The following is a 23273-nucleotide window of genomic DNA, read 5'->3' as shown; positions in this document are numbered from 1 at the left end:
CGGGAGACACATTTCGGTTGAATGCATTCCGTTGTGCAACTGACTAGGTATCCTATTTTCTAGCTGACTCTTGCTGCACTTGTATTTCTTAACGGTTCTTATGCGGTTCTCTTGCAGTCCATAATGGATTCTGCTTCACCTGGTGTTAAATAGATGGACTAAGAGCTATGGGGCGTTAGACACATTACAGCACATTTCACTCCACAGATGGGTGTTTCAGTGTCTTCAGTGTGATGTGGTTTAAAAGCTACTCTCTCTCGGCACAGGTGGCAAGGGGATCCAAACGAAAGGTGACATTTACAAATGCTGCTGCCGTAAAGTAAAGACATGGGTTAGGAAAACACAAAGGGGCCATGGACTTCATTGCTAAGTAGTTGACAGTGGCAAAACTACAGTGTCATGTACTGGTACTGTGCAGTAGGCCTCTAATGCACGAGTGGCTGAGTACTTTTAAAGACAGCCATTAACACGTTTACAATATAACTACCTGCCAGAACATTCCATTTGAGCTTTTAAGACTTCTAACTTTGTGACATAGCTATCTGGTTCCTCAGAGTATTTTGGTATCACTTAAGTTGAAGTGGCACAAATCCACACATTTTATGACTACCAACTTCTGCTAGTGAACTATAGTTTGAGTTCATGTTAGCAGACAGCTGAGAGTCACAGCAAAATGCATCTTTACAAAAAAAGGTTATGATAGCTGACTTATGGTTTTGTAACAAGGTTAACATTTTCAATAGACATTTTGAATCGTTCACACCTTGTCAGTTGTCATAAGAAAATGACACAATGTTATGTCAGGTATCTGTTTGACCATCATTTCATTGCATAAAGCCCACATTTATTCTCCTCAGTAGGACTGTGAGTAAATACATTATCTCAAGCTGCCTGTGTGCATGTGAGAGTATACGTGTGTGTGTGTGCTTGGGCATGTGTGTGTATGTGGGTGTGTGTGTGTGTATGGTTGTGTATGTGTGTGTGAGAGAATGTGAGGGAATGTGAGCGACTGTGTGAGTGTGTGTGTGCTTGCACATGTACGCGCGCATGTATCTTTGCACACGTGTGTGAATGTTTGGAGGGAGCTTGCCAGCCAGCCCGACTGAGATTATTTCTTACGCAGCTCGAGGGGACTCTTACCCCAGGGGTCATGTGACCGACATGACAGCGAACACCATCGCTCTTTGCCACCGCCCCCAGCGATAGGGAGCCCTGCCAGCACAGGCCTCCTGCCCAAACTGGCAGGTTCTGCTTCCCTCTGCTCCCCTCTCTCCCTGAGACACACCCTACTCTAACACTGATGCTGTGATATTACACACCCATTACCTGCTCACAAAAGTGAAGATATGTGAAAATCTGCATATATTACAGTCTGAAACATGTCAGATTTGGGCTCGGATTTAATTAAACACATGAAAGAAGGCATTGTGATGCCAAGCAAGATTTCAAATCAAAGGCTATCGGCGATAAAGCAAAATACTTGTGTTTCTAGCTCCAACAGCGCCAGTAATACCTAGCCATAAAAAAATAATTAAAACGATTGGGCTTTGGATGTGTTAATACAATCCTGAAACTATACTCCAATCACTTGCTTTTAAGAGAGATTTGGAAATACACTTAATAAAGCAGCCTGTTGAGATAGAGGACACAGATCTGTATTTACAGTAGACCAGTTGGATGTATTTACAGTAGATCAGGCATATTTATTTACAGTAGATCAGGTGTATTTATTTACAATAGACCAGGTGTATGTATTTACAGTAGATCAGGTGTATTTATTTACAGTAGATTAGGTGTATTTATTTACAGTAGACCAGGTGTATGTATTTACAGTAGATCAGGTATATTTATTTACAGTAGATTAGGTGTATTTATTTACAGTAGACCAGGTGTATGTATTTACAGTAGATCAGGTGTATTTATTTACAGTAGATCAGGTGTATTTATTTACAGTAGACCAGGTGTATGTATTTACAGTAGATCAGGCATATTTATTTCACAGTAAATCAGGTGATGGAGCAGACTGGATCCCGAGACGTGTTTTACAAAATATACACATGGCAAGATGAGGATAGTTGTTGACAAAAACACTTAATTAGAGAAAATAATAAGCAGCTGGCCATTAGTAATATTACCTCAATATCCTATGGACCTGCCCTAACCAGGCATAAACCATTCACACCTTTCAAAAAAGCGAAATTCTTAATGACCTGTGAAATAACCCTTCATATGCAATACTGTTGCACAATTCACGCCTGAATGCCCAATACTTTACAAGTTAATGAAAACAAAGACACACATCAGTGTTTAAACGTTAAAATAAACAATGAAAACCCCCCTTTAACGTGAGAAACCAAATACAAGAGGCAACCTGTGGCTAAAACGGCAGCCTTAATCAGCGAGCACTCACTTAGGAGCCAGTTCAAAGTGGAGGTGAGTAGAACAGGTTTTGAAACCAATCAAAGACAAATATGAAACAAAACATTTCTTAAAAACTGATACGATAGCTAGACGCTCGTGTTTGTTCTTTGACATGATACAATCCACCATTTTTTGAAGGGACTAGCGATAGCATAGCTTAATTAGGTTAGCAAGACTAATCAACTATGTTTTTAGCAAACAACGTTGGTGTGGGGAGAAATGGAGGGAAATGTCCTACGTGATAGCTCACAGGCACATCGTCACAGTCCAAAACATTTCAAATTTGGATCTGTTTTAATTCAATCTCACGAGAGTCATAATCAAATGCAGTGAATAACTCAATCATGCTTTATCAATATTTTATTAATATCCATGTGAATTCAACATCTTAGACCTATCCTTTGCTTTGTAATGTTAAGTAGGTTTTGTGTCATCCCTGGTCAATTCAACTACAGTTTGTTTAGAGTGGAGTTGCACAATTTTAGTCCTGGAGGGCTGCAGTGTTTACTGGTTTTCACTTTAGTTGTTTAATCAGTGACTGATCAAATTATGCACTGCACAGTTTATTACATGCTCTGTCTCTCTCTCTCTCTCTCTCTCTCACTCTCCATTTCTCTCTCCATCTCCTCTCCTAGGTGGGGGCATTGGGGGTATTGGTCAGACAGGTGTTGTTGGTGAGAGCGAAGCTTGGGCATCAGGCAGAATGTTGGCATCTGCATGAGTGGAACAGAGGAGCCTCAGTTCTGGGTGAGTTCAGGGCCCACATTCACTATATCTCTGGCACAATAAAACCTTCTGCCCTTCTGCAGGGCATCATGAAGAGCAACTTTCTTAGTGGGAAAGCACCATAAACCAAATCATTTGGGACAGTATGAGAAGAAATCAACAGTGACAAATGTTTCGAAAGGTATCTCAACAGTATTTATAGCCCTATAAGTAGGAAATTATTTCAACAATTTTGGAAAACCGCTCACCAAGCTCTGACCAGGCCGAAATGATTTCTCAATACAATACATAGACTTATTATATCAGACAGTGATTTAACACATTTTCCACGGAAGTCCTTTGGGTAAAAACTATTTTGACAGGTACCATTTCAGCGTATACAGTACTGTGGTGTAATGCTCATCAGTAAGCATTTCACGGTAAGGTCTACACCTGTTGTATTTGGTGCATGTGACAAATAACATTTTATTTGATTTTGCCATACCCATACTTGATACAGTATGCCCATCTAAAAGCTTGCCAACATCTCACCTAATCCAGAATTAGCTGGACGATCTACGATTAAGACTATCCTACCGGGACATTAAAAAATGTAATATCTTATGTTTCACCGAGTCGTGGCTGAACGACAACACGGATAATATAGAGCTGGCTGGGTTTCCTGTGCATCAGCAGGACAGAGCAGCTACGTCTGGTAAGACGAGGGGCTGGGGTGTGTGTGTATTTGTCAATAACTGCTGGTGCGCGATGTCTAATATTAAAGAAGTCTCGAGGTATTGCTCGCCAGAGGTAGAATACCTCATGATAAGCTGTAGACCACACTATCTACCAAGAGAGTTCTCATCTATATTATTCGTAGCTGTCTATTTACCACCACAAACCGATGCTGGCACTAAGACCGCACTCAATGAGTCCATAAGCAAACAAGAAAATGCTCATCCAGAAGCAGCACTCCTAGTGGCCAGGGACTTTAATGCAGGGAAACTTAAATCCGTTTGACCTCATTTCTACCAGCATGTCACATGTCCAACCAGAGGAAAAAAACTCTAGACCACCTTTACTCCACATACAGAGACGCATACAAAGCTCTCCCTCGCCCTCTATTTGGCAAATCTGAACAGAATTCTATCCTCCAGATTCCTGCTTACAAGCAAAAACTAAAGCAAGAAGTACCAGTGACTCGCTCAATGCGGAAGTGGTCAAATGAAGTGGATGCTACGCTACAGGACTGTTTTGCTAGCACAGACTGGGACTGTTTTGCTAGCACAGACTGGAATATGTCCCCGGGATTCATCCAATGGCATTGAGGAGTATACCACCTCAGTCACCGGCTTCATCAATAAGTGCTTCGACGACGTCGTCCCCACAGTGGCCGTACGTACATATCCCAACCTGATGCCATGAATTACAGGCAACATCCGCACTGACCTAAAGGCTAGAGCTGCCGCTTTGAAGGAGCGGAACACTAATCCCGCTATGCCCTCAGATGAACCATCAAACAGGCAAAGCGTCAAAACAGGACTAAGATTGAATCCTACTACACCGGCTCTGGCTCTCGTCGCATGTGGCAGGGCTTGCAGGGCTTATGGACTACAAAGGGAAACCCAGCCGCGAGCTGTCCATTATTGCGATCCTGCCAGACGAGCTAAATGCCTTTTATGCTCGCTTCGAGACAAGCAACACTGAAGCATGCATGAGAGCACCAGCTGTTCCGGACGACTGTGTATTCACGCTCTCCATAGCTGATGTGAACAAGACCTTCAAATAAGTTAACATTCACAAAGCTGCAGGGCCAGATGGATTACCAGGACGTGTACTCAAAACATGCGCGGACCAACTGGCAAGAGTCTTCACTGACATTTTCAACCTCTCCCTAACCGAGTCTGTAATACCTACATGTTTCAAACAGTCCACCATAGTCCCTGTGCCCAAGAAAGCAAGGGTAACCTGTACCGTAGCACTCAGGTTGGTAGCCATGAAGTGCTTTGAAAAGGCTGGTCATGGCTCACATCAACACCATCATGCCATTAATGCCTTCCATTAACCAGATTAATGACATAGTCTATGTCCCAAACGGCAGTCTATTCCCTATATACTGTACTACTTTTGAAAGTAAGCCACTATGTAGGGAATAGGGTTCCATTTGGGATGAAGCTATAGGAACTCAGGCTGATCTGATGGCAAAGATGTGTGGTTGTCATAGAGGAAAGATCAGCAAGGAGAGAGGGCTTGAAAATGTCAGCATTAGTGGTGCACAATCTCTCAATCTGACCAACAAATATGGCTCTCTTTTTTTGTTGTCATGTTTACAGTTCCCACCCAAATACAGTATGTGCCATGGACTCTATCATCAGTGGTTTGTGAAGATATGTGTGTGTACATTATGTTTGGCCTATCCAGTAGTTTGAAAGTCATATTATCTTACCTTTTCTTAGAATCTCCCTAACGTCTCTTTGCAGAGCAACAGCATAACAAAAAAAACAAAGGACAGGAGTCAAACTAAGTTAGCCATGATTAGCATCCTATACACATGGGGAACTATCACATGGGATATATACATAAAAGAAAAAGCTATTTCAGGTGTTTGAAAAATGCTAAATTCTCCAAATTACCCATCCCCTCCATCCTCATGTACCTCGTGCCCCCTCTAAAATAATATGTGTATGATGCTCCTGGACCTCAATAGGGCCATTTTAAATCTACATCAATATTAGCATCACTAGAAGCTGTGGAAGACAACCAACCATGAAAAGGCCGATCCCGTAATATTTTTTTGTGTTCAAAGTGACTTTGAGATTCTTGTTTGTCATGAAAAGCCCTATATAAAATTAAAAGTGCTGTATAAAATATATAACATATATTATTATTATTATTATACAGACTGATGCATTATGGGAAATATCTATCTCAGTGCCACAGGCCCTTTAGGTGAAACCTGTCCTCTGAAAGAAAGTGAAAGTTTCCCCTCAGCTGGCCTGATACAGTGACAGGGCTCACAGTCACAGAACACATTCAGGTGGGTATAAATATTGCAGGCGGAGAGCTATTTGCTCCATGAATTATTACAAAGTCCAGTGGCTTTATGTAAGCTCCTGAGAGCTATCTTCCCCCTAGCTTTACTGTTCCACTCTGCACCAAACAGCGACTTGGGAACATGGAGGTATAAAGCCAGCATATAAACACGAACACACAAAGATATACACTTGGGGTAATAGACTGACAGACAGACAGGCAGGCAGACAGGCAGACAAGCAGACAGACAGGCAGGCAGACAAGAAGACATACTGTACAGACAGGCAGGCAGACAAGCAGACGGACAGACAGGCAGGCAGGCAGACAGATAGAAAAGCAGACAGGGAGAGAAGCAGACATTCAGGCAGACAAGCAGACATTCAGACAGGCAGACAGGCAGGCAGGCAGACATGAAGACATACTGTACAGACAGGCAGGCAGACAAGCAGACGGACAGACAGAAAGGCAGATAGAAAAGCAGACAGGCAGACAAGCAGACATTCAGACAGGCATATAAGTAGGAAGGCAGGCAGGCAGGCAGGCAGGCAGGCAGGCAGGCAGGCAGGCAGGCAGGCAGGCAGACAAGCACACAGACAGGCAGGCAGGCAGGCAGGCAGACAGACAGACAAGAAGACATACAGACAGGCAGGCAGACAGACAGGCAGACAATCAGACAGGCAGGCAGACAAGCAGACATATAGACAGGCAGACAAGCTGACAGATAGATAGGCAGGCGAGCAGACAGGCAGACAAGCAGACAGACAGGCAGACAAACAGACAGACAGACAGACAGACAGACAGACAGACAGACAGACAGACAGACAGACAGACAGGCAGGCAGGCAGGCAGGCAGGCAGGCAGACAAGCAGACAGATAGACAGGCAAACAAGCAGACATTCAGACAGGCAGACAAGCAGACAGACAGGCAGGCAGACAAACAAGCAGGCAGACAGACAGGCAGACAGGCAGGCAGATAGGCAGACATACATACAGGCAGGCAGGCAGGCAGACAGACAGACAGACAGAGAAGCATGCATACAGACAGACATATAGGCAGACAGGCAGATAGACAGGCAAACAAGCAGACATTCAGGCAGACAGACAGACAAGCATACATACAGACAGGCAGACAGACATATAGGCAGACAGACAGACAGGCAGACAGACAGACGCAGACAAGCAAACAGACAGGCAGATAGGCAGACAGGCATATAGGCTGGCATGAACACATACACACACACACTATAGTTGAGTTTAGTTTTAAGACTAACAATATTGTCAACAACTTTAACTTTAGTAGAATCATGATTATGAAATGGGTGTCTAAAGACATCACCTAAAAACAAATCTTGCAGAGTTAGTTTTTTCCCAACACCATGTCCTATCCTCCTGTGGATTTGGAAGCACTAAATTATTGATGACATTACATGACATGGCTGACTGAGTTAACATTATTCCTGCTTCTTAAAATAGTTTTATTTTTCTCTGACTCCCTTTTGACAAAAAGATAGGGACAGTAGCTTTCTGAAAATGCAGTCAGGCATTTGTGTGTGTGTGTGTGTCTGTTTTTGCATATCTGTGTGTTTGTGTCTCTGCAAGTGTATGTGTGTGTCAGTGTGTGTGTGCACTCATTTATGCATGTGTGTATATGCACATATATATGTGAGTGTGTGTCCATGTGTGTTCTCCTTGTTTATTGAAGGAGGACACAGTGACATGGAAAATATGTTAACCAGAAGATTTTTCCCTAGTGTTGTTTGATGTGGGTTTTCGTTCTGTATCTCAAAGCCAAAATAATAAACATCACTGAATTGGGGCCATATTCACAATGTGTTGTAGAGTATGAGTGCTGATCTAGGATCAGTTTTTCCTTTTAAATCATAATGAATAAGAGATAGGTCCTGATCCTAGATCAGCACTCTACTCTGACGTGCTTTGTGAATACAGGCCTTGGTGTCTTCTTTCTATTTAACTGAATATCACATTATAATCAACTTAACTATTTTGTATTACTGTGCAGGCTGCTGTGAAATAAATATTAATTTGCCTAAATTATGAAGTAATGTTCAGTTTGAAGATGGCAACGGTAGGCAACAGTGCACATTTTATTTAGCTTGTACTGAAAAGGTCAACTTTTGTCAGTGTATTTTTATCAGGAATAGAACACCAAGCAGTACCATTTGGCATGTTATTAGGTGTTAGTGTAAGGTACAAGTTGTTTCTGGTTGTCACTGGAAGGTAAAACTCCTGGCCATAGTCTGGATGCTAAGGATTGCCTTGAGTCAGTACTTCTGAAGAAGCCATGATTTGGTTGTTCACCAAGAAATTGTATGTGCATCCCACAGCCCATCTTCATATTTTCCTGGCATAAGCTGTGTATTATGTGAAGCAATGAAGCATCTAAGTCTTATTCAATCAGATTTTACTCATGTATTCAAAGAAGATCAAAATAAGCATCTAAATTGAAAATGACTTTATTTGGTACAGTGCACACTGAAATGAAAGACAGGTCAGCGGCTTCTGTGAATTAGCAAATAGCATAATCCCCTGCAGTTAATAATGTCTTTTAAAAACTGCCTGTTGGAAAAGACAGATATGGTTTGGACAATGGATCAACACCGATTTGTGTAAGACGGTGTTTTGTTCCAAGGTGAGTTTCTGACTTTGCTAGCTAAGTCTTCAATAGACAGGAACAGTGATTGTAGAGCTTTGCTAGCTAAACCTTCAGTGGACAGGAAACAGTGACTGTAAAGCTTTGCTAGCTAAACCTTCAGTGGACAGGAAACAGTGACTGTAAAGCTTTGCTAGCTAAACCTTCAGTGGACAGGAAACAGTGACTGTAGAGCTTTGCTAGCTAAACCTTCAGTGGACAGGAAACAGTGACTGTAAAGCTTTGCTAGCTAAACCTTCAGTGGACAGGAAACAGTGACTGTAAAGCTTTGCTAGCTAAACCTTCAGTGGACAGGAAACAGTGACTGTAGAGCTTTGCTAGCTAAACCTTCAGTGGACAGGAAACAGTGACTGTAGAGCTTTGCTAGCTAAACCTTCAGTGGACAGGCAACAGTGACTGTAAAGCTTTGCTAGCTAAACCTTCAGTGGACAGGAAACAGTGACTGTAAAGCTTTGCTAGCTAAACCTTCAGTGGACAGGAAACAGTGACTGTTAAGCTTTGCTAGCTAAACCTTCAGTGGACAGGAAACAGTGACTGTAGAGCTTTGCTAGCTAAACCTTCAATGGACAGGAAACGGTGACTGTAGAGCTTTGCTAGCTAAACCTTCAGTGGACAGGAAACAGTGACTGTAAAGCTTTGCTAGCTAAACCTTCAGTGGACAGGAAACAGTGACTGTAAAGCTTTGCTAGCTAAACCTTCAGTGGACAGGGAACAGTGACTGTAGAGCTTTGCTAGCTAAACCTTCAGTGGACAGGAAACGGTGACTGTAGAGCTTTGCTAGCTAAACCTTCAATGGACAGGGAACAGTGACTGTAGAGCTTTGCTAGCTAAACCTTCAGTGGACAGGAAACAGTGACTGTAGAGCTTTGCTAGCTAAACCTTCAATGGACAGGAAACGGTGACTGTAGAGCTTTGCTAGCTAAACCTTCAATGGACAGGGAACAGTGACTGTAGAGCTTTGCTAGTTAAACCTTCAATGGACAGGGAACAGTGACTGTAGAGCTTTGCTAGCCAAACCTTCAATGGACAAGAAACAGTGACTTTAGGACTTTGTGAATCATTTACAATAACACAAACCGAAGAAACGAATTATGATTGGTATAGAATACTTATTATGTTTAGTAGCTTATCTCGATTACTTCTCAACTAATGCGGTATTCCAGAAAGCAGGATTATTAAATGAGCCAGTTAACTTTGATAAACAGCCACATATAAGTCTAGTTGATTAAGAAAGCTACATTTGTATATTCGTTGTTGTTGTTGAAGTGATTTCAAGCAATGTTTGATGGTTAACTGGCCATCTCATTGATCCACCTTTCTGGAACAGCCCGCAGCTATTTTAAACAAACCCATAGATTTTCATTCTATTTTTTCCAGAACAATTTTTCTTTGAATCAGTTGGGCTACTTAATTAATACAGCTTTCCAAAATGCTTTAATTTGTTATTAAGTCATGTTCCCCTATTAAGTATAACCCTGAGTATTTATGAGCATTACATATACAGTATATGAGAGCAGTTTTAGGTAAACTCGTTTAGCTAGAAGGCTCAATGGAAAGCATGAAAGCATGAGTGAAGGAGGAATTCCAGCCGAACGTTATTATTTGATGAGTTTAATTAAATCTCATAGTTTGTCTCAGGGCGATTCAGGGGGTTTGTGTGTTTAAGACTGATTCATTTTTCATGACGCATAACTGGAGTCTGACTTCTCATTAGTGAGTAGACTGCATGGCGGCTGAGGGCTCGCTGTCTCTCTGGCTTTTGAAATACAGATGTCTGATCTTTCACTTACCTAGTGCTCCACGTGGGCAGTCTATGGTACTCTGCATGAATTTGATGTGAAAAGAGTGGCTGATGCAAGTGGCTAGACTCAGTTAACCATACAGTAGTATTTATAAAGCAGTGTTTTTGATTGCTACTGTGTAGATACTGTCGTATGGATTTAAGATGTGGACTAGAAGTGAAAATATTTTACAATGGATTCTGAAGTAATGACATTCATAGTGTATTTGTCTTCGCAAACTTTTTCAGTTAGGTGACGTACATGGTCACTACAATGTAAAATGCACATACATGTATCTTCAGAAAGTATGTGTTATAGCCTGCAATTAAATTGAGATTTGTTTGTCACTGGCCTACATACAATACCCCATAATGTCAAAGTGGAATTATGTTTTGGAAATGTTATAAATGTAATTAATAAAAAAAATTAAAAACCCTTTGTTATGGCAAGCCTAAATTCAGGAGTAAAAAGTTGCTTAACAAGACACATAATACTAGTTAGTGTTTAATATGATTGTTTTATGACTACCTCATCTCTGTACCTCACACATACAATTATCTGTAAGATCCCTCAGTCGAGCAGTGAATTTCAAACACAGATTCAACAACAAAGACCAGGGAGGTTTTTCAATGCCTCGCAAAAAAAGGGCACCTATTGGTAAATGGGTAAAAAAAAGCAGACATTGAATATCCCTTTGAGCATGGTGAAGTTATTAATTGAACTTTGGATGGTGTATCAATACACCCAGTCACTACAAAGATACAGGCGTCCTTCCTAACTCAGTTGTCGGAGAGGAAGGAAACCACTCAGGCTTTTCACCATGAGACCAATGGTAACCTTAAAACAGTTGCATAGTTGAATGGCTGTGATAGGAGAAAACTGAGGATGGATTAACAACATCGTTGTTAAAAATATTCCAAAACATGCATCCTGTTTGCAACAAGGCACAAATACTGCAAACATTTCGTCAAAGCAATTCACTTTTTGTCCTGAATACGAAGTATTATGTTTGGGGCAAATCCAGTACAACATATTACTCAGTACCACTCTCCATATTTTCCAGCATAGTGGTGGCTGCATCATGTTATGGGTGTGCTTGTAATCATTAAGGACCGGGGAGTCTTTCCAGGATGAAAAATAAACGGAATGGAGCTAAGTGCAGGCAAAATCCCAGAGGAAAACCTGGTTCAGTTTGCTTTCCACCAGGTACTGGGAGATGAATTCACCTTTCAGCAGGACAATAACCTAAAACACAAGGCCAAATCTACATTGGAGTTGTTTACCAAGAAGACAGTGAATGTTCATGAGTAGCCGAGTTACAGTTCTGACTTAATTCTGCTTGAAAATCTATGGCACTACCTGAAAATGGTTGTCTAGAAATGATCAACAACCAGTTTGAAAGAATTTTGAAAAAAATTATGGAAAGATGTTGTACAATCCAGGTGTGGAAAGCTCTTAGAGACTTACCCAGTAAGACTCACAGCTTTAACCTCTGCCAAAGATGATTCTACAAAATATTGACTCAGAGATGTTAATGAAATATTTCTGTATTTCATTTTCAATAAATTAGCAAACATTTCTAAAAACATGTTTTCACTTTGTCATTATGGAGTATTGTGTGTAGATGAATGAGAGAAAAGAATAACACAACAAAATGTGGAATAAGTCAACAAGTATGAATACTTTCTGAAGGCACTGTGCATTGCTCCTAGATGGATTTCCTATGCTACACCTATTATTGGCACAGCATAGTGTGATTAATAGTGGGAACAGGATCAATATGGATGTTGGCAGATTAACAACTAATTGCTCAACTATCAATGAGGCAATTAATGAACATTCAGGTCATTACAAAACAATGACCCTCTTAGAAATCTCATGTTTTCTCCAAAATGCACAAAAAAAGGTTGGAAAGGTGAATATGGGTCACCACTACATATTCATTCCATTTCAGCATGTGCTGTGCTATCTTTGAAGATAACCTAAGGTAGTACTTTTACTACACTGGTAAGTAAGGGCTGTACATTTTTACATCAGTAAATTACAATACATCCACATGATGGTGCTGTTCCTCATTGAATAACCATCTAGGATCAAACTAGTGATGCCACCAGTTATGGAGGGGATTCAGATTGTAACCTTTCAAGGTACAGAGTTATTGAAACTGTATATATATGAACTGTATATATATGTATGTCTGTGGCGAAACATACTGTACAATTTATATCATTGCTTCATGGACTGAGAATCTTAGACCCAGTTGCAGAATATATGTACTATAGATTGAAAAGCATGAATATATTTTCTATAAACATAATTAACAAACATATTAATAATTCATAAATTATTAGTTTGCCTGCACCACAAACATGTTTTGGGGGGATATAATCTCTTTATCAGTTGTTTACCTAATGTATTTGATTTGCTTACAATCTCACTGTCAAAGTGAGCTTTCATATTTTGAAGAGATTAATGACAAACAGAGAAATAAAATAAGATTTAAAAATAATTCAATGTAATTGTTTAGGGAATTGTCTGGTTATTTAATCTTGGACAAATTAGATTTGGTTTTACCGACCCATTTAATTTATTTCAAGCAAACTCAGGCCTATAAATCATATTATGAATACACATTTGAAGAAGACAATTAGGATAAGCATTATTCCATGTTGCATGAAGTGAAACAATGCAAATTATATATAGTTCAATACATATCCAGTAGATGGCAGCCAAGCAATGTAACATCTCTCTGCCACTGAAAGACCCCACTCCCCCTTTAGCACTTTTAAAATATTCCTTTCCTACCCCTCCGCTGCAAGACAGTACCAAGTCTCTTACCTTAGACAACATCTTCATCCCACCTTGTCCGAGAATGAAAAGTGACAGTGAGAATCAACTTATTTCACGCAGTAATGAAGTACAAAGCCTATTTGTACATGCAACGAAGCTCATACAAGATGAATGTTCTCTCAAAGAAAGTCCCCCCAAACCCACCCACCCCAACCTCCCTCCCTCCCTTAGTTTTTGTTGTTTTATTCTTTCCACCACCTCCTCCTCCACCTCCTCTCTCTATCACTCCTCTCGTCTCAAGTTCGATGGCGTCACCTTCACCATCTGTCTGTTCAGCGGCCCATGCCGTTGGCATTGTATCGTGTTAGGAGAGCAGGAGAGTCTCTGGAATGGCACGTCTTGAATCCCCCACTTCCTCTCCTCCTTTCACATCGCCACCATCACCCGTGTTGTCTATAAAAAGCCTCCCCACCTCCATTCCTCATTCTGTCTGTCACACAGACGGCTGGTGGCGCCTTAATTGGGGAGGACGGGCTCATAGCAATGGCTGGAATGGCATTAATGGAATGGTATCGACACATCACACACACGTTTTCCTTGTGGTGATACCATTCCATTCACTTTATTCCAGTCATTATTATGAGCCATCCTCCCCTCACCAGCTTCCGGAGGTCCATCAAAAGCATGCATAATTTCAGCCCATATCCCGGCTTGTTCATCTGATGCAATGGAAAGACAATATTCTTCTCATTCGGAAATAACGCCTCGTATTTCTTTGCCCCAAAATAGAACCAGCGAGTCGTGTAGAAGGTAGATGATTAGATAAAAAAGGATTTGATTAATTTGCCTTTTGTTTCATAGTTTTAATGTCATTGATGTTACTGTTTTGAGGATGCACTACTTGAAATAAAGCTGTACAAATACTGACTGACCCAATTGGTTGCTTGATTTCAAATTTCTGCATTTATTCTTCAATCATGGTGTCTCTGCTTCAACAGAATGAGAGACCGTATACCTGAGCTTATCACAGACACCTTCCACGTGGCGAGTGCCCGGAAGAGTCACGCGTGGTACATGAAAATGCATGCATGTTTGTGCACATGTGCATCCGTGTGTTCAGGTGTGATGTGTGTTTGTGTGTGTATTCTGTTTACGTAAGTGAGTGATTGTCTGTGTCTTGAGGGTGAATATGCAGTCTCTATTGAAGACATCCAAGCCATCATTTGACGTGTCAGTTCTCTTGACTGTAAAGGCCTATTTTCTCTATCTTCTCCAACATCCATCTCTCCTTCGCCTGCACTGATCTAAAAACATAGCTGAAAGCAATACGTTGAATGCCTCATATAGGCTCCCTTAGGAAAGAAGACATGGAGAGGAAGCCTCATGACTGTTGCATTCCTCTGATTCTGATTTGGAACATTCCATTCATTCATTCCTCACTAAACAATGTTGCCTTCATTCCTTGATCGATTGATTCGATGAAGCTGTCAATCATCCATGAATGCCATTATCTCATTTTCCATGTACTTTCATGGATTGTTTATATTGCCAGACTTGCCTGCAACACATAATTCAACAGAAGTCCAATCTACATGGTATGGACTTAAACTATCCCTGGTGAAAGCAGAGTAGATGAAAGGAATGTCATTTTATTTTCTCACATTGGAATGTTATTTTTCATATGAAGGAGAAGTAATTACATTTTTCAGCCAAGGATGAGGCCCCGCTAAGAACTCCATCTTTCTGGAAAAATAATCGAAACAAAACCGCATAACCCCCACTCTTCCTCCGTAGACGCCGAGTGCTTTTAAAATGCTGGCTGTTTTCAAACAGTGATAAGCGAGGGGAGCTATCTACAGGGGGTTTGGAATCCACATATAAATATTGTTGTGTGTGTTTCTAAAACAGATTTATGTGGCCTATCATTTAAGAGGCCCAGAACTGTGGGTAAATGCAGGCTAATATGATATGTTGTATAGAATATTGTATGGATGAGGGGGGTGAGGAAGGTGTTATGGGTTTGCCCAGAGGCTTATCAACCATGGTCAAAGTCCTTTTGAATGTTGCATTGGAAATGCATCTATAGCCTTGGTAAAACGGCAAAAATGACTATGGCTTTCTTAGTAGCCGCTTTACAACTATTTTCTGTGAGTTTAGGAAAACAATTTACTGTACATAATAATGCCCATTTTCTCAGATACTGTTGTAAATGGATGACCTAGGTATATGATGGTTTATATATCATAAAGTTCACAAATTATTCATCAGGAAGAGGATCCCACACTACTATGTCAAGAAAGTCAAGGCTTCACAAGGTAGACCTACTGTGATCACACTTACCTTATTTGTCCTAATAATGCTGTTTGGAATCTCATCTTCACCACCAGTAGTCCTCATAGTGGTTGAGTATGGACAAGTGGGTTGGGTGATAGGAGACAGGCACCCCTGGCGCCGTGCTGTTGCCATGTCCACACTTGTAAATCAAGCTCATTGAGGCCTTAATGCTGATGATTATGACAGCCCAATCACTGGGGAGTGGGGGAGATTTGAGTTATGGGTTTGGGGAGGATGCCCAGAAACTAAAGAGAACTGGAAATTGAGAAAGAGCACACGTTACCCCAGATGGAGACTAATGCTGCGGCTGGCCCTGGTGCCTCTGAAGTAAACGAGGACCATTAGCTCCACAAATCAATGGAGTATTCAGATCTAATATGTTGGTGTTTACTTTCCATTATCATGTTATGTTTTGTTGGAGAGATAGTTCAACTGTATTTTGTAGTGTATTGTTCTACATTCCAAGCAATCGCACATCAACCATGCATAGACATTTAGGAAGCATAAAGTCACTTCTAAACATAGCACAACTACAGAGAAACACTTCATTTGAGGTTGTTTGACTTGAATGCCAGGTGATGTGTAAATTCAAGCTAAATGATTTGGTGCGTGTCTACGAGGGAGCATGCATGTGCGTGTATACTTGTTTGCAAACCTGCTGGGAAGATAATCCCTGTCACCTACTGAAGGCCTTCCGAGATTAAACCAGGACCTCACCTTTTTCTCCACCTGTCCACTGAAGGTCCCCTCAGAACCCTTTGAGAAGGGTTTCATTTCACTAGATTAATAGAGGCCTATGAGATTCCCTGAACTACTTCGGGTTTCCTACCTTTCGGGTTCTTCTCAAACCCCACAGGGGTCTCATTACTCCAGGTTATGAAGGAGGGATGAAGTTGAGGGATGTCTTAGATAGACTTTGATACGCCACTGACTGAGAGTTTAAGTAATCCAGCTGCCCACTTTAATGCTGTTGAATAGCAGTGACCCATGCACAAATTAGCTGAGTCATTTAGGTCTTGTCCACTCTGCTCTCAACTTATACTTCTCAAATTCACATCTCTTTTCACTGATTTTCAAAATTAGGTATGCTAATATCCCACTTTACTCACTTAAATTGTACATAACAAAAACAAATAAAAATATAAATTACATTCTAAATTTGTTGATTTGATAACACATTTACAGGATAGACTGCGATAATGCTTTATGGCTAAATTAATATAGTGATATTATCAACAACAACAGTTGTGCATCACTGTATCTCGTAGAGCACAGATCTTATGAAGAGATCCACAAATTTATATTCAGATTAGAGTAGGCCTATATGCCATACTTTGCGTTTAGGGCTGAGGGATGATGCAGTGCCATTGATCACCAACCATATAATCAGCCACAAAGCCTGACAAGTGTAGTGCCAGATATTTCAGAGATGCAGACAGCAACACACTGCTACAGGTCATAAACCCTCACCTTCACTGCTTGATGTTTCTCTCTGTTTGGCCCTGTCCAATATTAATGCAAATAACAATGCTTTTTTTGGGTGACATTTTTATGGTTATCTCGCCGCACGCCCCTAAATGTGCTGATGTTACAAAGCTAATGGATTCAAAGGTAACCTATGGCTCGGGTCCTGTCCAGCCCCCTTCCCTCAAGTCACTTGTGTATGCATTGAGCTGATAAGTACTGCGATTCATTTTCCCCATGGCGGAGCACAGTAAAAAACTGGGGAGTAATAATTGCTTCCGGCCGAGACGAGGAAGGCTAAATATGCTTGATTGCCTCCTAAGCCTCAATGCCGTGTAATGAAATATGGTTGTATCTTGGACAGGAAACTGTGCCGATAGCTTTCTTGTCACTTTTTCTGCTATTCGTTTTTGGGTCTTTTTTTATTTAATTTTTTTACTCCCTCAGCAAACCCAACATCTGTGTCATATTGTGGCATAGAATCCATCAAAGCGTAATATATTTTCAATGAACGTTATCTTTGTGATAATGTTATAATTACAAGGCCAAATCGGGTCCTAATGATGTATTCCTGGCCACATCAAAATGGCCTTCCCCATATATTCCCCTGTTCTACATTTTAATTTGTGTGTTCATTAGTATGGACAGGATGTATCAGGGGAACATACTGTAGATAAGGGGAACTCAGCAACCCACACTATTGTTTCAGGCAGGATTTGAGGGCAGACTCCACCACCCACTTTTACTTGCATAACCACTTTTTTCCGTCCTCTGTTTACTTGTAAAATGTCTTTAATCTAAATGAAAGCAGTGGTTTATGCAAATAGAGACATCTGAGGATGTTCAGGTTGGCTTCTCAGCTATGACAAACATTCACATACTAGATATGATTAATCCAATGTTCATTTAAATCCTGGGCAAATTAAAATAATAACTCCACTCACAAATTTCACATCAGTGGTCTTGCCATGGCAACTCATGTTCGCGTGGTTTCCACAGTTTTCGTGGAGGTCCTTCCTTCTCATACAATTATACCCACCGCCATCACAACTTCTTAAAGGTTAATTGCTCCTTAGAACCAACTACTCTGGTTTTAAACATCCTATGCGTCACCGATAAGAGTCAGAAACATTCATTCTAGTGTCAAAATTGACTACAAAGTGTAAGTTGTGAGTTTGTCACAATTTACTGAAGGGTTGGATATGGATTCCTTACATGCCCACTTTTTCCAATAATGCCCAGAGACAACACGTTGTGGTCTGCCCCCAGCTGCCATGTGAAAATGTTTTGTCAAGTCTGCGTATGAGTGCAACTCACGCACATTTCGCTCGGCAAATAGGAGTGAAAATTGGCTTCCATAAAGTTGGTGCAAACTTCCAATGCATTTCAACAAAATTACCAGATGGCCAGCAATGGACAACCGACAGGGTCACTTCTGCTAAATGTCAACCATCATACCACTGGTGTGGGTGAGTACGTTATCTAAGCAGATAGCTGGTACCCAGCTAGATGGTAGCTACTTTTGCTTAAACAAAATAGTTATACAACTTTATTTGCTAGCAAGCCAGGCTAGAAATGATAACACAGATGAAAGGGGAATGATGCTGTAGCTAATGTGTAATGTGATGTTGCATGTCAGAGGAAGATGTGCATAGATCACGTTAGCTAATTACCTTGCTAACAAGAGCTAGCGTTAACTAACTCACTTTTGTACATCGCGCTGGTCCGTACAATTGACCTTATTTTAGCGGCAAAAAAACGTAATACTTCCAGATCAAATGTAATATCAATACCATTGTAAAGCACAGTTTCTCCTCTTTCCAACAAAATCAATGACGAGACCTTCATGAAGCCCATCTCTGCATGATTCAAGAAGGCAATGAGCTCCGTCTGGTCTTTTTAAAAATGGCGGGTGGGGAAGTGAAACCTATTGCGTGATAGTGAAAGGGAGAGATATGTCATGTGGGGAAACAACTTTTTTCACCCGATCTGTCCAACTTATCACCTTATCACCTTTAAATGTAAATAAAACACTTTAAAGAGTTTATATAATGTGTCATTACATACAGTGGGGAGAACAAGTATTTGATACACTGGCGATTTTGCGGGTTTTCCTACTTACAAAGCATGTAGAGGTCTTTTATACAGGTAACGAGTTCAAACAGGTGCAGTTAATACAGGTAATGAGTGGAGAACAGGAGGGCTTCTTAAAGAAAAACTAACAGGTCTGTGAGAGCCGGAATTCTTACTGGTTGGTAGGTGATCAAATACTTATGTCATGCAATAAAATGCAAATGAATTACTTAAAAATCATACAATGTGTTTTTCTGGATTTTTGTTTTACATTCCGTCTCTCACAGTTGAAGTGTACCTATGATAAAAATTACAGACCTCTACATGCTTTGTAAGTAGGAAAACCTGCAAAATCGGCAGTGTATCAAATACTTGTTCTCCCCACTGTACCTATTTGAAGGTTTGTTTCGAATTTGAATCAGGTTTTTAGAGTGGCGCTAAAATTATCTTCAGAAGTGAACAGCGGCTTTTGAGAGTCATGAGGGCTTGCAGAGATGACGCAAAAAATGACTAGGTATCCCCCTTAACCTGTCCCTGTCCCTTTCTTGTTTTTAAACAGTGAGAGAAGCGCTACACCTGGTGAAGAGAGGCTGTAAGACACAGAATTAGTTGGTACATGCGTGCTGTACGTTACGTCATGACACGGCACAATTTAACGTACAGCGTCGGAGGGGTCAGTTTTTTCAACTTTTCTCCAATATTATTGATCTATTACCATGTCAATCAACCCTTGAATAGAAACGTAGTCAATACAGGGCAGGCACTTGTATGCTAGCTTGCTACCTAAACATAGGATGTAGCCAGCTTGCTTTCAATAATGTTTCAACTCAAACTGGCTAGCTTACATTATCTATCTAGCGAACTCGTTTAAACTCGGACAAAAATATGATCGCTAACCCGGATTTGCAAGTTAGCTAGCTAACTAGCTAGCTAGCATTCGGGGGCTTAGTCTGCTAACCCAAAACAACATGCCTGTTATCATAAAAGTTAACTCTATTTTCGAGGGCAAAAATAAATGAAGGATGGTACTTGTCTACTACAAATATAGTGATGACTCTAGTAGCAAATAGCAAAATGTATCAGTAAACATTCAGCAGCGTACACAACTGGTTGCATAGTAACAGTGTCAGCGTCACCGGCCTACAATATATTATGTAGTTACGATCCCTCTATTAGCATATACATTACTTTGAAACTAGAGCAAGTTATTTTCCTCACTTTTTCCTCTCTGTTTATTGAATGATGATATTCACAGGCTACGTACAAAACCTGGTGGATTTGTTGTTCACCAGCGTCGTGGGAATGCCTCAGCCATATCAGGAGCTGTTACAGAAGACTGGGGCAGTGGCCAGACACCAGTCTCGCTTCAGAATAATCGAGGAAACTTGAATCCGGTTGGTCACATTTGATCTGGTCAATAGTCAAAATACTTTCTGTCCTGGAATTCACCTAACCACGATTGATAATGTATTCAGTGCTGTGTGTGTCTGTGTGTCTTGTACAGTATGTTGTAAGGAAGTGCCACCTTCCACTGTGCCAGTGGACTACTTCTGGGCCCAATTGAGTAATGCCAACCAATCAGAGCCGTATCGGCATGTCTCCCTTGTGAAATATTTATTTGTATATATTTTTTAATATTTGTACAAATATTTTTTTCTTCCCTTTTTCGTGATATCAAATTGGTAGTTACAGTCTTGTCCCATCACTGCAACTCCTCTTCGGACCTCTTCGAGGCGAAGGTCGAGAGCAATGCGTCCCCCGAAACACGTCCCTGCCAACACGCAATGCTTCTTGACACACTGGTAGCTTAAACGGGAAGCAAGGCACACAGAGGAAAAACCGTCCGTCTGGCGACCGTGTCAGAGTGCATGCGCCGGCTCGCCACAGGAGTCGCTAGAGCGCGATTGGACAAGAACATCCCGGCCGGCCAAAACCTGCCCTAACCCGGATGACGCTGGGCCAATTGTGCACCGCCTCATGGGTCTCCCGGTCGCGGCCGGGTGCGACACAGTCTGGGATCAAACCCGTATCTGTAGTGACGCCTCTAGCACTGTGATGCAGTGCCTTAGACCGCTGCCCACTCGGGAGGCCCTCTCTTGTGAATTAGCTGTGAATCTGGATCTCTGATTGGCTATGTTCAACCCTGTATTTACTGTTGGATTCCATGTGGGGCGGCAGGTAGCCTAGTGGTTACAGCGTTGGACTAGTAACCGAAAGGTTGCAGGATTGAATCCCCGAGCTGACAAGGTAAAAATCTGTCGTTCTGCCCCTGAACAAGGCAGTTAACCCACTGTTCCTAGGCCATCATTGAAAATAAGAATTTGTTTTTAACTGACTTGCCTAGTTAAATAAAGGTCAAAAATAAAATAAAAAAATGTATGGTGAGAGTCTTTCTCCCTCTGTGATATATGAGCTGGGTTGGATATAGGAGCCAAAGTCGGGCTCCTTCATGGCCGGTATCTGTAAATAGAGCTGATATACGTTGCCATGACCATCAGGCGTTGCCAAACACCTCAGAAGGGTCAAACCGTCATTACTAATGAGACAGTACATAATAAGTGTTTACTAATATCACCCTTTCAATACATGTGTTACTCATCAACTCTTCCTTGTTTTTCTACAGATGGGCAGAAGAGATGCTTTTGAAATTGAGTTCTCTGACTAAAAGACAGGTTGATACCGATGTCTGAATACCTTCCTCTCTGCATTAAAATGAAACAAGACACATTTATTACCTTTTATCATTTATTTTTTATTATTGACTTGAATGGGGTGTGGGATCCTGCGTATTCTTCAAACATATCAGATCATTCCTGTCTTACGGGACACCATACAGGAAGGTATAATATTTGCACATTGCTATATTAGCAGAACACTGCTTCTACAGTATTATGTGAAGTATGGTTCATTCTACATGGAACTGTTACACTTGAAATGTATCAAAACACTTTGTTTAGAATATCTACATACATTTAGCTATTACACTCTGCGTGTATGAATTACTCTGTAGGCTACAGAGTATTATGAGAGGAGTGCCATCCTCCTGCATCTCACATCTGCCTGTAGTTATTGAACTCTTCATGCTGGACCCATGGGTTGAGTCAAACTCTGTCATATCCAGGATGGACTGTCATGCATTCCACCCTTCCTGCCACCTGACTGCACCTGTCCATAACCTGTAATACAGTGCCTTCAGAAAGTATTCATACCCCTTGACTTATTCCACATTTTGTTGTTACAGCCTGAATTCACAATTGATTATTTTTATTTTTTTTCTGTGCCATCTACACACAATACCCCATTATGGCAAATTTAAAAGATGTTTTTAGATTTTTTTTGCAAATGTATTGAAAATGAAATACAGAAATGTGTAATTTACATAAGTATTCACACCCCTTTGCTATGCCACTCCAAATTGAGCTCAGGTGCATCCAATTTCCTTTGATCATCATCATCCTTGAGATGTCACTTCAACTTGATTGGAGTCCAATTGTGGCCAGTTCAATTGTTTGGACAGGATTTAGAAAGAAACACACATATTTATACACTGAGTGCACAAAACATGAGGAACACCTTCCTAATATTGAGTTGTACCCTCTTTTCCCCTCAGAACAGCTTCAATTAATTGGGGTATGGGCTTATTTTACAAAGTATTGACTCAGGGGTGTGAATACTTACAGTTGAAGTTGGAAGTTAACATACACTTAGGTTGGAGTCATTAAATCTCGTTTTCAACCGCTCCACAAATTTCTTGTTAACAAACTATGGTTTTGGCAAGTCGGTTAAGACATCTACTTTGTGCATGACACAAGTCATTTTTCCCCCAAGATTTTACAGACAAATTATTTCACTTCACTGTATCACTGTATCACAATTCCAGTGGGTCAGAAGTTTACATACACTAAGTTGACTGTGCCTTTAAACAGCTTGGGAAATTCCAGAAAATGATGTCATGGCTTTAGAAGCTTCTGATAAGCTAATTGACCTCATTTGAGTCAATT

General features: G+C 40.9%; 1 protein-coding gene across 30 annotated transcripts in view; it reads left to right on the top strand.

Annotated features, from left to right (window-relative positions):
- Positions 1-23273, top strand: part of LOC106577623 (receptor-type tyrosine-protein phosphatase delta) — a 645315-nt gene that overhangs the window by 250762 nt on the left and 371280 nt on the right. For all 30 annotated transcript variants that reach the window (XM_014155859.2, XM_014155852.2, XM_045701361.1 and 27 more), the window contains exon 6: positions 3057-3168. The gene's annotated coding sequence lies outside the window, so the exon portion shown is untranslated. The remainder of the gene's footprint in view (positions 1-3056; positions 3169-23273) is intronic.

Source organism: Salmo salar, chromosome ssa18 (genome assembly GCF_905237065.1).
Source record: "Salmo salar chromosome ssa18, Ssal_v3.1, whole genome shotgun sequence".
Classification (NCBI taxonomy): Eukaryota; Metazoa; Chordata; class Actinopteri; order Salmoniformes; family Salmonidae; genus Salmo; species Salmo salar.
Note: the sequence above shows the minus strand (reverse complement) of the source record. Positions and strands in the feature narration are given on the sequence as shown.